Here is a 13,991-nt window from a genome sequence, read left to right as displayed (position 1 = left end):
AATATCAATTTTTATTTTTTATCAATTTTTAGCTTTTTATTTTTACATTTATAGGAAATTAAGTGCGGTAGGGTTGGGATTAGGGATAGAGCATTGCTGATAAGGGGGTGGCAGTGGGCTCTCTACAGGGTCCAGGAGCCCAAAACCCCAGGTGCAAGGTGTGGAGAAGACTGCAGTCCTGGCTCAGCGGAGCAGAGACCGCTTATGGCTGCAAGGAAAAAGACGAGCCCCTGCCGTGAGGGAGGCTACCCTACTGCTGATCTGTTCTGCTGGGGGATGGCCCCCTGTTCCTTGCTGGTGAGTAAGTGAACAAGACCACAACAGCAAGGCTGCAGGGGACTCTTTGCTGCCACAGAGGTGGTGGCACCCAATACCTGCTAGCACAAGGTTGTAGGAAAGCTGTTGTCCTAGCAGGACAGAACAGAGATCCCTGCAAAGAGGAGGATGAGCTCCTGGCCATGGGGAGGACAGAGCCATTCAGCAGCTGGTTCCACTTCTTGCAGCCCTAGCCTGGGGATCTTTGATCTGCCTCACCAAGACCACAGCCTTCCTTGCACCTGCAGGGATCCAGTGTCACTGGCCCCACAGCTGTGCAGGAAGCCCTCTGCAGCTCTGCTATCATGGCCCTGCTCTCTCTCTCCATTGACAGAAGGGCTACAGAGGGCTCTCTCTGCTGCCACAGGGCCAGTGACACCCAGTCCCTGTAAGTGCAAGGTATAGGGGCAGGCTGCACTGGAGCTGACTGTTACTGCTGGAGATGTTTTTTTGTTGATTTCGGAATGTTGGCTGAAATTGATGTTTACAGACATCTGCTGATTTAAATCTAATCCTACCAAGCCTAAACATAGTTGTTTTTTGTTCATGTTAAAAGATGCTAGTGACATTTGTTTTGAAAAGCTTTAGCGCTGCCATACTTTTGAGCAGGCACCTGAAATTTGGCAGGGGGGAGGTGGCCTTTGTGTCAGGGGAGGTGCCTGTGCTAGCCCTTTGAAAAATTTCATAAATTGGGCCAGTTTATAAACCTTTGAGAAATTGTAGTTTGTATATGCTCAGAGACTTGCTAGAATTTAACAGCTAAAACCTTTGAAGAGTCTGTCCTCACTGAGCATGCTTCAGCCCTGATAGAAAAGCACTTTTTCTGCAATTGCACCTCTGGGCTATGTTGGGGCTGGGTCCAGGCACCAGAAATGAGAACAGGGAGATTTTCTCTGCTGTGCTTTCTGTACACTCCTCTGGGCCTAGGCAATGTGGAGGAGGAAGCTTCTTGATTCAAATGCAATAAAGACAAGAGCTGGACTGGGGGTTAGAAACTGAGAGATGGGGAGGAGATTGGGACTGGGAGCCAAGTGAAGGGAGACTGGGAGTCAGGAAAGAAAGTGGGTGAGGGGACTGCGAGTGGCTGGGTAAGAAAACTAGGAGCTGGAAAGGGACATGGGAGGAATGGAAGCCAGTGGGTGAAGGAGAGACTGAGATTGGATGAAGAGCTCAGTGGGAAGATTGGGTCTGACTCATCAAGGAGACTAGGACTGGGAACCAGTGGGGTGAAGGAAAAGAGGGGAACACAGATCTGATGAGGAGCCAGGATACAGGATGAGAACTGGCACTGGCTGAGTGAAGAAACTGTGATAAGGAGCCAGGAAAGGTGTGTATGTGGGTGGGAGGGAGGGAACAGACCTGAAGTTGGATGCGGAATCTGCGGAAAGAGACCAGTATTAGGAGTCACTTAGGACAGGAAATGTGGGTGGATGGGGGCAGCTGAGGGCCAGTGTGGGGGGAGATTCGCATGAAGAACTGAAGAGGGGGGAATGGGGCTGTCTGGGCAAGAAGATTGGACAGAGAACCCCCAGGGGAGATTTGGACTGGGATTAGAAGCCTAAGGAGTGGAGACTGGGAGGACTAGGTGAGGAGAATGGGAGTGGGACAAGGAACCGGGGTGGGGAAGAGATAGGACTGGGACAGGTAGTCTGTGCAACCATAATTCGGCCCTTTTGTGCATATGCATCATTATACAGAGTCTTTAATTACATGATTACATACTATTTTTCCATAATATCCCTATCTCATTTGGTGCACAGACTGACCAGGGTTTACTTAATGAACATCAATTCAATATTTGCAGAAACTGCAGTGCAAAGCAATTCTTTGATTTAAAATATAATTATGAAACTACAAAAATAGTCATTAAATGTGAGATAGAGGCTTGGAAAGGAGCTTCTTATAAGTAGAAATACTTACGAGAGTGTCTATAAATAGTGAGAACAAAGTCCTGTTGAAAAAGAAGTTTGAAATTATTATTTGTATTGTGATAGTATACGGCGGCCAGGGCGCCACTGTGCTATGCATTGTATAAACATAACAAAAGAGACAGCCCCAATCCCTAGGAGGTTATGCGCTACCCATTTCTCAAACAAAATTTAACAAGTTCAAAGAAGAAATGCAGAATGATCCACTCAGCTTGATAAAGCAATTCTAGATTGATGGTCAGTAGAAAAAGCCCTGATGTCTCCAACTGTAAACATTTATTGGGGCTATAATGGTGCAATTACTGAAGATGGTAAGATTCTGTACAAGGGACATAATATCCTAACACCACACACCAGGAGTTTAGAAACGCTAAACATAATCCATAGTGTCTGTATAGATGTTAGAAAGTGCAATTGCAAAGCTCAGTTCTATTCTGGCCTGACATGAATGCGTCCATCAAAGAAAACATATTCAAAGAGTGAAATCTGTAACACAGTTAGGAAAACAGGATTCAAAAGAAACTCTGAAATCACATGAGATCCTCAGTCAAAGGTTGGAGCAAATCTTTTGGAATTAAATGGGAAAGTCTGCCTTTCAATAGAAAGCTGCTACTCAAATTTCTTTGAAATAGAACTGTCGCAGAATACATCAAGTAAAACTGTAACAACATATTGTAAATTATAGATCTATACTTAGCAATGCTAGAACATCAAAATATACTTCACATTATTTTATTAGACTAACCAATTCAGAGTTTCATGAGCAGGAAAAAGACCTTGGTGCCAACATTCACCAATCTGTTTGAACTAAACATAATTAATCTTGAAGTAGTTACAAATGAGCCAGGAAGTTGGAACAGAAGAAATATTATGACAAGAATGTCAAACTATTGCCCACATTGCAAGTGGAAGAGAATGTTAGATTTCCAACACAGTGGCTGGCAACAAGCCAAGTTTACAGCAGTACATTTGCACCAACGCTATGTGCCAGTCCTTAAAAGGCAGTCCTACCGGAGGAACTGAAAATATCTAAACAAAACCAGAGGCTCTCTCTTCAAAACATACAGAATGCTACTGAGTGCTCATGCCCTGAAGGAAGTAATGCATGCCCACCTAATGTCTTACAATAAATACCACCAGAAGAGCACAAACAGATTCCTGGCAGATGATGATGTAAACAGCTTCACTGATGCTCTGTCATGTGATATTGGTACAGCCTTTTGTAATCCTGAGCTGTCTTGTGGCTGGGACCAGGAAATGGGCAGCCTTTTACCAGTACTCCTGTGTGTCATCTTTATTACATCTAGTTTGCTACAAAAGTTTGTTCCATAATTCAAAGCCTTTCACCTAGATCACCTTGTTCCTGTCAATCACAAGTTGATGTCTTGACTCTGTCAGATGAAGTTTCTCTGCTGAGTGAGCAAGGAAATTGGGGAGCAAAGCCACAGACATTTCCTGAATCAACATGACCCAAACCCTTTCAAGGCTTTCAAGAAGAACTCAAGGACCTCAAAATGAATATGAGTTCAATTAGTGGTCAGTGCAGAACGCAGAGCACTGGTGTGATATTCATGCTGGTTAGCTGTGCTTCAGAACTGGGCTGCTGCTTGCTGTAGTTTTTGGGGGAACTTTGAATTAGACCAAGGTAAAGTAAGTTGAAGTAGTCTAGTCTGGAGGTGACAAATGGTAGGTCCATAGCAGAGTGGAATAGGCCAAGTCATTTTGCCGAATGAAGGTGATGGGCATTTCTTGGCACATAAGAGCATTGAGGAATTGATCAAGACTAACGGGAATTCTTTCCTCTGTGATATAGTATAACACTGGCATTAAACATATTGACTGATCAGTTTACCTCTGTAATATATGACTATACACTCTTCAGACTATGGAGTCATGTGCAGTGTAAGGTTTTATGTACTGCTATAGGAAAGTGGTCAGGACCAGTTGCTTTGCAGTTTGCAGTCTGTTGGATGGCATCCTGTATATCATTGACAGATTTCTTTATTTAAGATCAAATCATCCTTTGGGTATGAACATAAGAGGATTTAATTTTATTAAGATGCTGCTGTATTGCAGTTTATGAAGGAACAACCTTCTGGGCTTTGAATTTTTTTGATAAAATTTCACAAATGTATTTTCAATGTCTTAAGGGTTTGCATGATTAATCTGTCAGCTTCTTTTAGTATCAGTAGTATCGGTATTTAATTTTCTTTTGGACTTAAGTTGCCAGGCTATTCTGCTGTTAGTTTTTATTACTTTTACAATAAGTTTTAAAATTTTCTCATATATAGTCTGGTTTGTTAATTTCTAAGAGTTAATTTCATCCAGCTTTTCATATCTACCTGTAGATATTTATAAATAAACAATTAATCTATTTTTTCTCCAGTGAAATCAAATGCCTCGTTCATTTTTTTAGTTCTGTTTCTTTGATTATTTTCTTCCATGAAGTAGCAAATTAATTTATCTGCAAGTATTGCATTCACAGCATCCCACAGGATATCTAGATTCGTTTATTAGGTATCATTTATATAGGGTTTGATTTACTCCTGTTTGAACCATTGAGTATTGTAGTAGTAATCTGTTTGTTCTCCATATGAAAATGTGCTTGGAAAAGTTAAGCTAGGAGGCACAGCAGCATGATCAGAGAAAGTAATTAGATTGCTAGTACTCTTAGTGACCAGAGGAAATAATTCTCAGTTAAATCATGTCATTCTTTGAATATGTTTTAAGACTGTAAGAGTGAAAGGAACAGTTATCTTTCAGATGCATTTTTTTCTGTGTTTTCCAGATTACTATTCCTAATCAAATCCTGAGTGCTGTACAGGGGGAGACACTGTCTGAGTTGTTTTATTAGCAACTCTGATAACTGTATTAAAGTCGTCTCCTGCATATTGCACCACTGTGGAGAAAAGTATTTAAGGAACTTATCATTTTCAATGTTAACAACTACAGATAATGATTACATGGGTCATTTTGATACCTTCTATGCTACTATTCATGAATAAACTGTCTTGAGAGCACTGATTTTCTTTAACTTTGAACACAATTTAGGCCTGGTCTACACTACAGACTTTTCTTGACCACTGTCAGTTTTTTGCACCAAAACAGTGGTAATGTACACACTGCAACTCCCCTCCTCCCCCATTGACCCAACTCCCCTGATTTTGCAACAAAATAAAACCACCTCGACGAGAGGTGTAGAGCTTTTTGTGACAAACTTTTAGTGACAAAGAGTCGGTGTAGACACTGTGCTTGGTTATGTTATGGTAAATCGCCTCCAGGATGTGTCCCACAATGCCCATCCTGACTACTCTGGCCATCAGTTTGAATTCCACTGCCCTGCAGCCATCCACCTGTCCCCCTTTAAAGTCTTGGGACTTTTTGAAATTCCACTTCCCGCTTGCTCAGCATGGAGAGCTCACATCTCATCTTCCCAGTTGACCATGGTTGCTCCACGAATCACGAACACTGGACCTCCTGGATGTGGAGAAAGCTGAGGTACTCAATGCCTTTTTTGCCTCTGTCTTCACAGACAAGATCAGCTCCCAGACTGCAGTACTGGGTGGCACAGAATGGGAAGGAGGCAAACATCCCGCAGTGCTGAAGGAACAGGTTCAAGACTATTTAGAAGGATTGGACATTCACAAGTCCATGGGGCCGGATGCAATGCACCCGAGGGTGCTGAGGGAGTTGGCTGAGGTGATTTCAGAGCCATTGGCTATTATCTTTGAAAGCTCGTGGCAACAGGGGGAGGTCCCTGAGGACTGGAAAAAAGCAAATATAGTGCCCATCTTCAAAAAAGGGAGGAAAGAGGATCCGGGGAACTACAGACCGGTCAGCCTCACCTCAATCCCTGGAAAGATCATGGAGCAGGTCCTTAAGGAATCCATTTTAAGGCACTTGGAAGAGAGGAAGGTGATCAGGAACAGTCAACACGGATTCACCAAGGGAAAGTCATGCCTGACCAACCTGATTGCTTTCTATGATGAGGTGACTGGCTCTGTGGATGTGGGGAAGGCGGTGGATGTGATATACCTTGACTTTAGCAAAGCTTTTGATACGGTTTCTCACAGTATTCTTATCAGCAAGTTAAAGAAGTATGGGTTGGATGAATGGACTATAAAATGGATAGTGAACTGGCTAGAGCATAGGGCTCAACGAGTAGTGATCAATGGCTCCATGTCTAGCTGGCAACCGGTCACAAGCGGAGTTCCCCAGGGGTCGGTCCTGGGGCCGGTTTTGTTCAACATCTTTATTAATGATCTGGAGGATGGGGTAGATTGCACCCTCAGCAAGTTTGCGGACGACACTAAGCTGGGGGGAGTGGTAGATACCCTGCAAGGTAGGGATAGGATACAGAGTGACCTAAACAAACTGGAGGATTGGGCCAAAAGAAATCTAATGAGGTTCAACAAGGACAAGTGCAGAGTCCTCCACTTAGGAAGGAAGAATCCCATGCACAGCTCTAGACTGGGGACCGACGAGCTGGGCAGCAGCTCTGCAGAAAAGGACCTGGGGGTAACGGTGGATAAAAAGCTGGATATGAGTCAGCAGTGTGCCCTGGTTGTCAAGAAGGCTAATGGAATATTGGGCTGCATTAGGAGGGGCATTGCCAGCAGGTCACGGGAAGTGATTATTCCCCTCTATTCGGCATTGGTGAGGCCGCATTTAGAATACTGTGTCCAGTTTTGGGCCCCCCACTACAAAAAAGATGTGGACAATTTGGAGAGAGTGCAGCGGAGGGCAACCAAAATGATTAGGGGGCTGGAGCACAGGACTTATGAGGAGAGGCTGAGGGAACTGGGCTTGTTTAGTCTGCAAAAGAGAAGAGTGAGGGGGGATTTGATAGCGGCTTTTAACTACCTGAAAGGGGGTTCCAGGGAGGATGGGGCTAGGCTGTTCTCGGTGGTGGCAGATGACAGAACAAGGAGCAACGGTCTCAAGTTGCAGGGGGAGGTCTAGGTTGGACATTAGGAAAAAGTTTTTTACTAGGAGGGTGGTGAAGCATTGGAATGGGTTACCTAGGGAGGTGGTGGAATCTCCATCCTTACAGGTTTTTAAGCTGAGGCTTGACAAAGCCCTGGTTGGGATGATATAGCTGAGGTTAGTCCTGCTTTGAGCAGGGGGTTGGACTAGATGACCTCCTGAGGTCCCTTCCAACTCTATTATTCTATGATTCTATGATTCTATGATCTGATCAGCATTTTGGGGTGTGGAGGTTGTGCAGTCCCAGTTGTGCTCCAGCCGAAGGAACTTCAATATCTACAGTCAAATTTCTCGTTTAATGGCGGAGAAGGGCTATGAACAGGACATGCTGCAGTGCCATGCAAAAATCAAGGAGCTGTGGCACAGGTACCAAAAGGCTAGGGAGTCAAACTGTCGCTCTGGTGCAGAGCCAAAAACTTGCCGCTTCTAGAAGGAGCTGGAAGCCATCCTCAGTGGTGACCCCACCTTCACCCTCAAGAGACCTTTGCAGGCCCAGAGGCAACGGACACAGAACTCAAGTAGTCATGGACGAGGAGATTAAGTTGGAGGATGATGAGGAACAGGGGACCTGGTTGTTTGCTGACATGGAGAGCCAGGACCTCTTCTGGACCCTCAGCTTCGAATTAGTCCCAGCCCTTCAGCTCTAGCATGGAGGATGCAGGAGAAGAGAGTTCAGGTAAGTGTTTTTTTGAGCTGATGCTGTTCTGTTACATGAGGTACAGCTGTCCATTGCTTTGTTGCATTATACAGCTGGTTGAAGGGATTGAAATGCACAAGAATAGCTATGTTTGCATGTACTTCCCATTGTCCTGTGCAGCTAGGCAGTGAAGCGGAAGAGTGTGTTAATGCACACCAAGATTTCACAGGAGTTCTCCAGAGAGATCTCTAGGAAACTTTCCTGGAGTTACTTGCCAATCCTCTGCTGGAGATTCCTCAGCAGAGCTGCTTGTTTCTTCCCCTGTTGTAGGAAACTTCCTGTGCCAATCAGTGATCACTTGTTCAGGGACTAAAATGGCACACAGGTGAGAAGCATAGGGATTCAGTTTGAAGCTGTTTGCATGGAGTAGATGCACTCTAGGATCCCTGCTTACTCTCAGGAGTAAGACTTCGGCTTCCATGGCCCCTGCCTGTGGAAAATGGTGGCACAATTTGAAATTTTGTCCCTATCTAGCTGCATCAATACCCCAAACAACCACCCAGAATCTTTTCCCTAGCTTAAGTGCGCCCTTCCCCTGGGCACAACTCACCGTGCCATGTTTGATTGTCAAGCTGTGCACTTACCAGGGGACAGTGAGAAAGAGGTGTATTTCACAGTAATGCATCAATGCTGTTATTGCACTCACAATCATGCTTCTGTTCATTGTTTATCATGCTTCTACTGTTCTGCCTTGTACCCCTCCACACCTGCCGAGTGCCTGCAGCTGATAAGAAAATGACCATGGAGAAGCAAAGAAGAGATGTTCCAAGAACTTTCATGCATATTTCCAAGATTCACAGTCCTTTGTAGCAGACTTAATGGCTCTGCACACTTGTGATAACACAGCACCAACGGTGGACTTCCTGATTCCAAACTGATTAGCGACTGACCAGTAGCAGTCTGGAGTTGCCAACTTCCACACAGCGATCACCACACCCTTTCTGCCTTCCCACAACTCTTAGCGGCACACGGTGGCGAGATGCACAGTGGGATAGCTGCCCACAGTGCACTGCTGTCACGGTCGATGCTAGAGCACCAACTATGGACGCGCTTTGGTGACACGAGTGCTGTGTGGACAGGCACAAGCAGTGTAATTACAGCGCTTCTTGATCATCGCTGTAACTTGTGACGACAACACTTTCTAGTGTAGAAAAGACCTTATTAACTAGTTAATAAAATGGAAAAGTTTATATGATTTCTATTAGTGTTGTGTTTCTTGCAACATAAATCTGCCTATTTTTCTGTCTTTTTAATAAGACTACTTACCCCTCTAACCATCTAAAGAAAAGGAACTTCAGTGATGCTCAACAAAACTGATAAACTAAAGTTTATACATATTAAAGTTTTTATGGTTAGAGCTTAATTTATTAAGCACCATCTATTTTTGTGGACAGATTACATTTAAATTCTTCAATTTATACGCTAACATAATGTTGTAAATTATTGATCTCCACCTAGCATCAACTATAGCATATTAACAAATTAGCTAAAGAGAACAACCTCTCCCGCTCCTCTCCCCCCCCCCCCCCCCCGCAGTATTCAGTCAAGGCATTATTCATAATCATTCTCTTGTGCTCCTCTACCTCCCACTATACATCTTACAACTAACTCCCACATGTTTAATGTAATTTTCTGTGCCTTATAAATATGATTTTTAACACAGAATATTCTTTAAGACAACCTTTTTTTCAGATTCATTCTACCAAAAGATGATATTCAGTTATGAGTAGTATTTGACAGTTGTTTTCTTTAAGGTCTTGCTATTGCTTATAGAGTAATGGATTATCACACATTAACTTGATGATGGAATGTCTACTAACATTACTTAGGTCAATTCATGAGTTCTCTTTAGGGCAGTTTGTAAAATAGGGTGGTCTTGGAAAGTAGATGTATTGAGGTCTGAGGAATCTGTAAATTACCTTAAAAAGCTAGATAGTATTATTTTTCTGTCCCTTCTACAAAAAAGTCATCATAACACAGAAAGAATGGTTACTTACCCTCCAGCAACTGTGGTTCTGAGAGATGTGTTGTTCACATGGAAGCCAGTCTAGGTGCACATGCATTATATGAGCATGTGATTGGATTCTTTTGGTCAGCAGTATACATTGGGGCTGCACCTGCACACCCCTTACTTGAGAGGATAAAGGGTGAAGTGGGCCCAATGGTCTTTCAGTTTTTCTACAAATACAGACTCCCAACACAAAAGGATCCTGCAATAGCAGGGAAAGGGTGATGTTGTGTCCATGTGGATCAAATATCTCGAAAAACCATAGTTACTGTAGTGTAAATAACCTTTCTTCTTCGAGTATTTGTCCACTTGGATCCCACAGTAGGGGTATGTCTTACTGCAGAGGTAGCCAGGTGATCAACACCCAGGTTAGCCTAACCTGGACTTGAGACACACTACAATGCCCTACTTGAATTACTGTGTCCTGAGTGGTGCTGCAATCACCTGTGTGTGTCTATAGAACTTCTGGGGAAATATCCCATGATTCTTTGAGTTACAGGAAGCTGATCCACTCTGATTCTTTCCCAGTCAATTGGGGGAGAACGTCTGGTGTTTTGGGCACATGGGAAGAATTGTGGGAAGACACTGGAGGACTATCAGCATTTGAATGCAAAGTAGGCGTGTTTTCAGCCTAGGTGGATGTGGAACCTAGGCTGTAGCCCATATCCCCAGCTGTGCTAGTTAGCCTGCAGCTATCCCACTGTGGAAGTATCACTAAATTCAGGAGAGAGGCTTTTGTGTGTAGACAGCAGGGGGCGGGGTAGGGGCAACACCTGAGAAACAGCCTGGTCTAACTCAGCAGTGGAGCATGCTTTAATATGAAAAGGTGGATCTAATTTATTCAGTTCATAGGAGATCGTAAGGAAATCTCATATCCATCTCAAGAGTCTTTGGGCCCCTCAGTCCCTTCTTTCTGCCAACTCCGACAGGGGGGACGGAGAGTGGGTGGAATGGATATAAGCAACACATCTCGAAGAACAACAGTTACTGTTAAGTAACCCTGTTTTCTACTTCGAGTGATTGCTCATATCCATTCCAATATAGGTGATTAAAAAGAAATACCTTGGATGTGGATAGGAGTTACCAGTGAGCTGCCTTCAGCACAGCTCTGCCGAATCCCGCGTCCTCTCTTGCCTGCCAAACGATGGCATAGTGGGATGTGAAGGTGTGTACCGACGACCAGATGGCGGCTTTGCAGATGTCCTGCAGGGGCACCCTCTCCAGGAAGTCCGCAGAGGAGATCTGCGCTCTGGTTGAGTGCGCTGTGATGACACCTGGATGTGGCACATTCGCCTGCTCATAGCAGCACTTGATGCAGGAGGTGATCCACGTGGAGATGTGCGTGGTGGAAACAGGTGATCCTTTCATCTGGTCCGCCACTGCGATGAAGAGCTGCGTCATCTTCCGGAAGGGTCTCGTCCTGTCGATGTAGTAGGCCAGGGTTCGTCTCACGTCCAGCGAGTGCCATCTCTGCTCCTCCTCCGAACCGTGTGGTTTGGGAAAAAACACGGGGAGGAAGATATCTTGGTTATAATGAAACTGGGAGACCACTTTGGGCAGGAAGGCTGGGTGAGGTCTCAACTGTACCTTATCCTTATAGAACACAGTGTAGGGGGGCTCCGAGGTCAAAGCTCTGATCTCGGAAACCCTCCTAGCCGAGATAACGGCCACCAGGAAGGCTACCTTCCAAGAAAGGATGAGTAGAGGGCATGTAGCCATGGGCTCAAAGGGGGGGCCCCGTGAATCTGGAGAGGACCAGGTTGAGATCCCAGGGAGGCACCGGGTCACGGACCTGCGGATACAGCCTCTCCACCACCTTAAGGAACCTGACTGACATGGGGTGGGAGAATAGGGATCTCCCTTCTAGCGGCTGATGGAAAGCTGAGATAGCTGCCAGGTGGACCTTTAGGGAGGCTAGAGCCAACCCCTGGAGTTTCAGCTGGAACAGGTACTCCAGGATCGCCTGGATTGGTGAGAGGCTTGGTGGGATGCCCCGGGACTCCGCCCAGCAGTAAACCGCCTCCACTTGGCCCTATACACGACTTGTGTTGAAGGTTTTCTGCTGCCCAGCAGAATTTGTTGGGCCTGCGCCGAGCAGGCTCTTTCCCCCTCCGTCAGCCAGAGAGCCTTCAGGCCATGAGGTGCAGGGAGTCCAGGTCTGGGTGGAGCAGGTGACCCTGGTCCTGGGAAAGCAGGTCATGTCGTCTTGGGAACTCCATGGGCGGGGCGATCGACAAGTCCATCAGCATACTGTACCAATGCTGTCTTGGCCAGGCCGGGGCGATGAATATCATGTCTGCCCTGTCCCTCTTGATTTTCAAGAGGACCTTGGGCAGGAGCGGAAGGGGGGGGGAACGCATACATGAGGGTCCCTGTCCATTCGATTAGGAACGCGCCAGATATCGAGCCCGGCTCACAACCCTGGAGTGAGCAGAACCTCGGGCACTTCTTGTTCCAGCACGATGCGAACAAGTCCAGTTGGGGAACACCCCACTTGCGGAAGATGAAAGTCACTACCTCTGGGTGCAGCAACCAGTCATGGCGGGGTAGAAACGACCTGCTGAGGTGGTCCACCTCGTTGTTCCTGACCCTCGGGAGGTGAGAGGCAGACAAATGAAAGTCGTGCCTCACTGCAAAGTTCCACAGTTGAATGGCCTCCTGGCAGACATAGACATAGAACATGTCTGCGGTATTGTCCGTCAGCACCTGCACCACCCTGCCCTTCAGGAACCTGAGGAACAACTTGCAGGCCAGTCTGACAGCCCTGAGTTTCTTTTACATTGATATGGAGGCGCCTCTCCTATTCCTACTATAGCCCCTGGGTGCCCAGGTCGGCACTGATGTGGGCTCCCCACCCCACATCCAAGGCATCGGAGATTAGGGTGACCGACGGGGCCAAATCCCTGAAGGGGACGCCCCTCAACAGTGCCCTGGGGGTCCTCCACCGGTTCAGGGAGGCCAGGACCAACGGGGGAACTGTGACCACCCTGTTCAAGGGGTGTCTGCTCGGCACATACGCCGAGGCCAACCATGTCTGGAGCGGCCTGAGTTTGAGGCGAGCCAGTCTCACTAGGTATGTGCAAGCTGCCATGTGCCCTAACAGCTGTAGGCAGTGCCTGACTGTCATCATGGGGCACCAGTGCAGCTGGGCGATAATCACAGCCATAGCCTTAAACAGAGGTTGTGGGAGGAAGGCTCTGGCCTGGGGAGCATCCAGGGTGGCCCCAATAAACTAAGCACTACACTGGGGTTAGAGTCTATTTCTGCTCGTTTATGAGCAGACCCAATCTGCTGCATGTGGCACAGGTGAGGGTCACACTGTCCTGTACGTGGGACCTGGACTTGCCCCTGATTAGCCAGTCATCCAGATAGGGGAAACTCTGCACCCCCCCTGAGCCTCAGATGGGCCGCCACTACCACTGTACACTTGGTGAATATGCTGGGAGCGGACGGAAGGCCAAAGGGCAGGGCCGTAAATTGGTAGTGGGACCCAGCTACCATAAATTGAAGGAAGTGCCTGTGGCTGGGAAGGATAAATATATGGAAGTATGACTATGACATGATTGGAATAACTGAGACTTGGTGGAGTAACACATGACTGGAGCACTGTCATGGATGGGTATAAACTGTTCAGGAAGGACAGGCAGGGGCGAAAGGGTGGAGGAGTTGCACTGTATGTAAGAGAGCACTATGATTGCTCTGAGCTCCAGTATGAAACCGGAGATAAGCCAGTTGAGAGTCTCTGGGTTAAGCTTAGAAGCAAGAACAATAAGGAGGACGAGGTAGATGAGGCTTTCTGTGGTCAACTAGAGAAAGTTTCCAGTTCACAGGACCTGATTCTCATGGGGGACTTCAATCACCCTGACATCTTCTGGAAGAGCAATACAGGAGAGCACAAACAATCCAGGAAGTTTTTGGAAAGTGTTGCGGACACTTCCTAGTGCAAGTGCTGGAGCAGCCAACTAGGGGCCGTGCTTCTCTTGACCGCTGCTCACAAACAGGGAAGATTTGGTAGGGGAAGTAGAAGTGGGTGGCAACCTAGGCAGCAGTGACCATG

Source organism: Emydura macquarii, unplaced genomic scaffold, assembly GCF_026122565.2.
Source record: "Emydura macquarii macquarii isolate MOO-44397 ecotype Brisbane River unplaced genomic scaffold, CSIRO-AGI_Emac_v2 contig_2897, whole genome shotgun sequence".
Lineage (NCBI taxonomy): Eukaryota > Metazoa > Chordata > Testudines > Chelidae > Emydura > Emydura macquarii.
Note: the sequence above shows the minus strand (reverse complement) of the source record.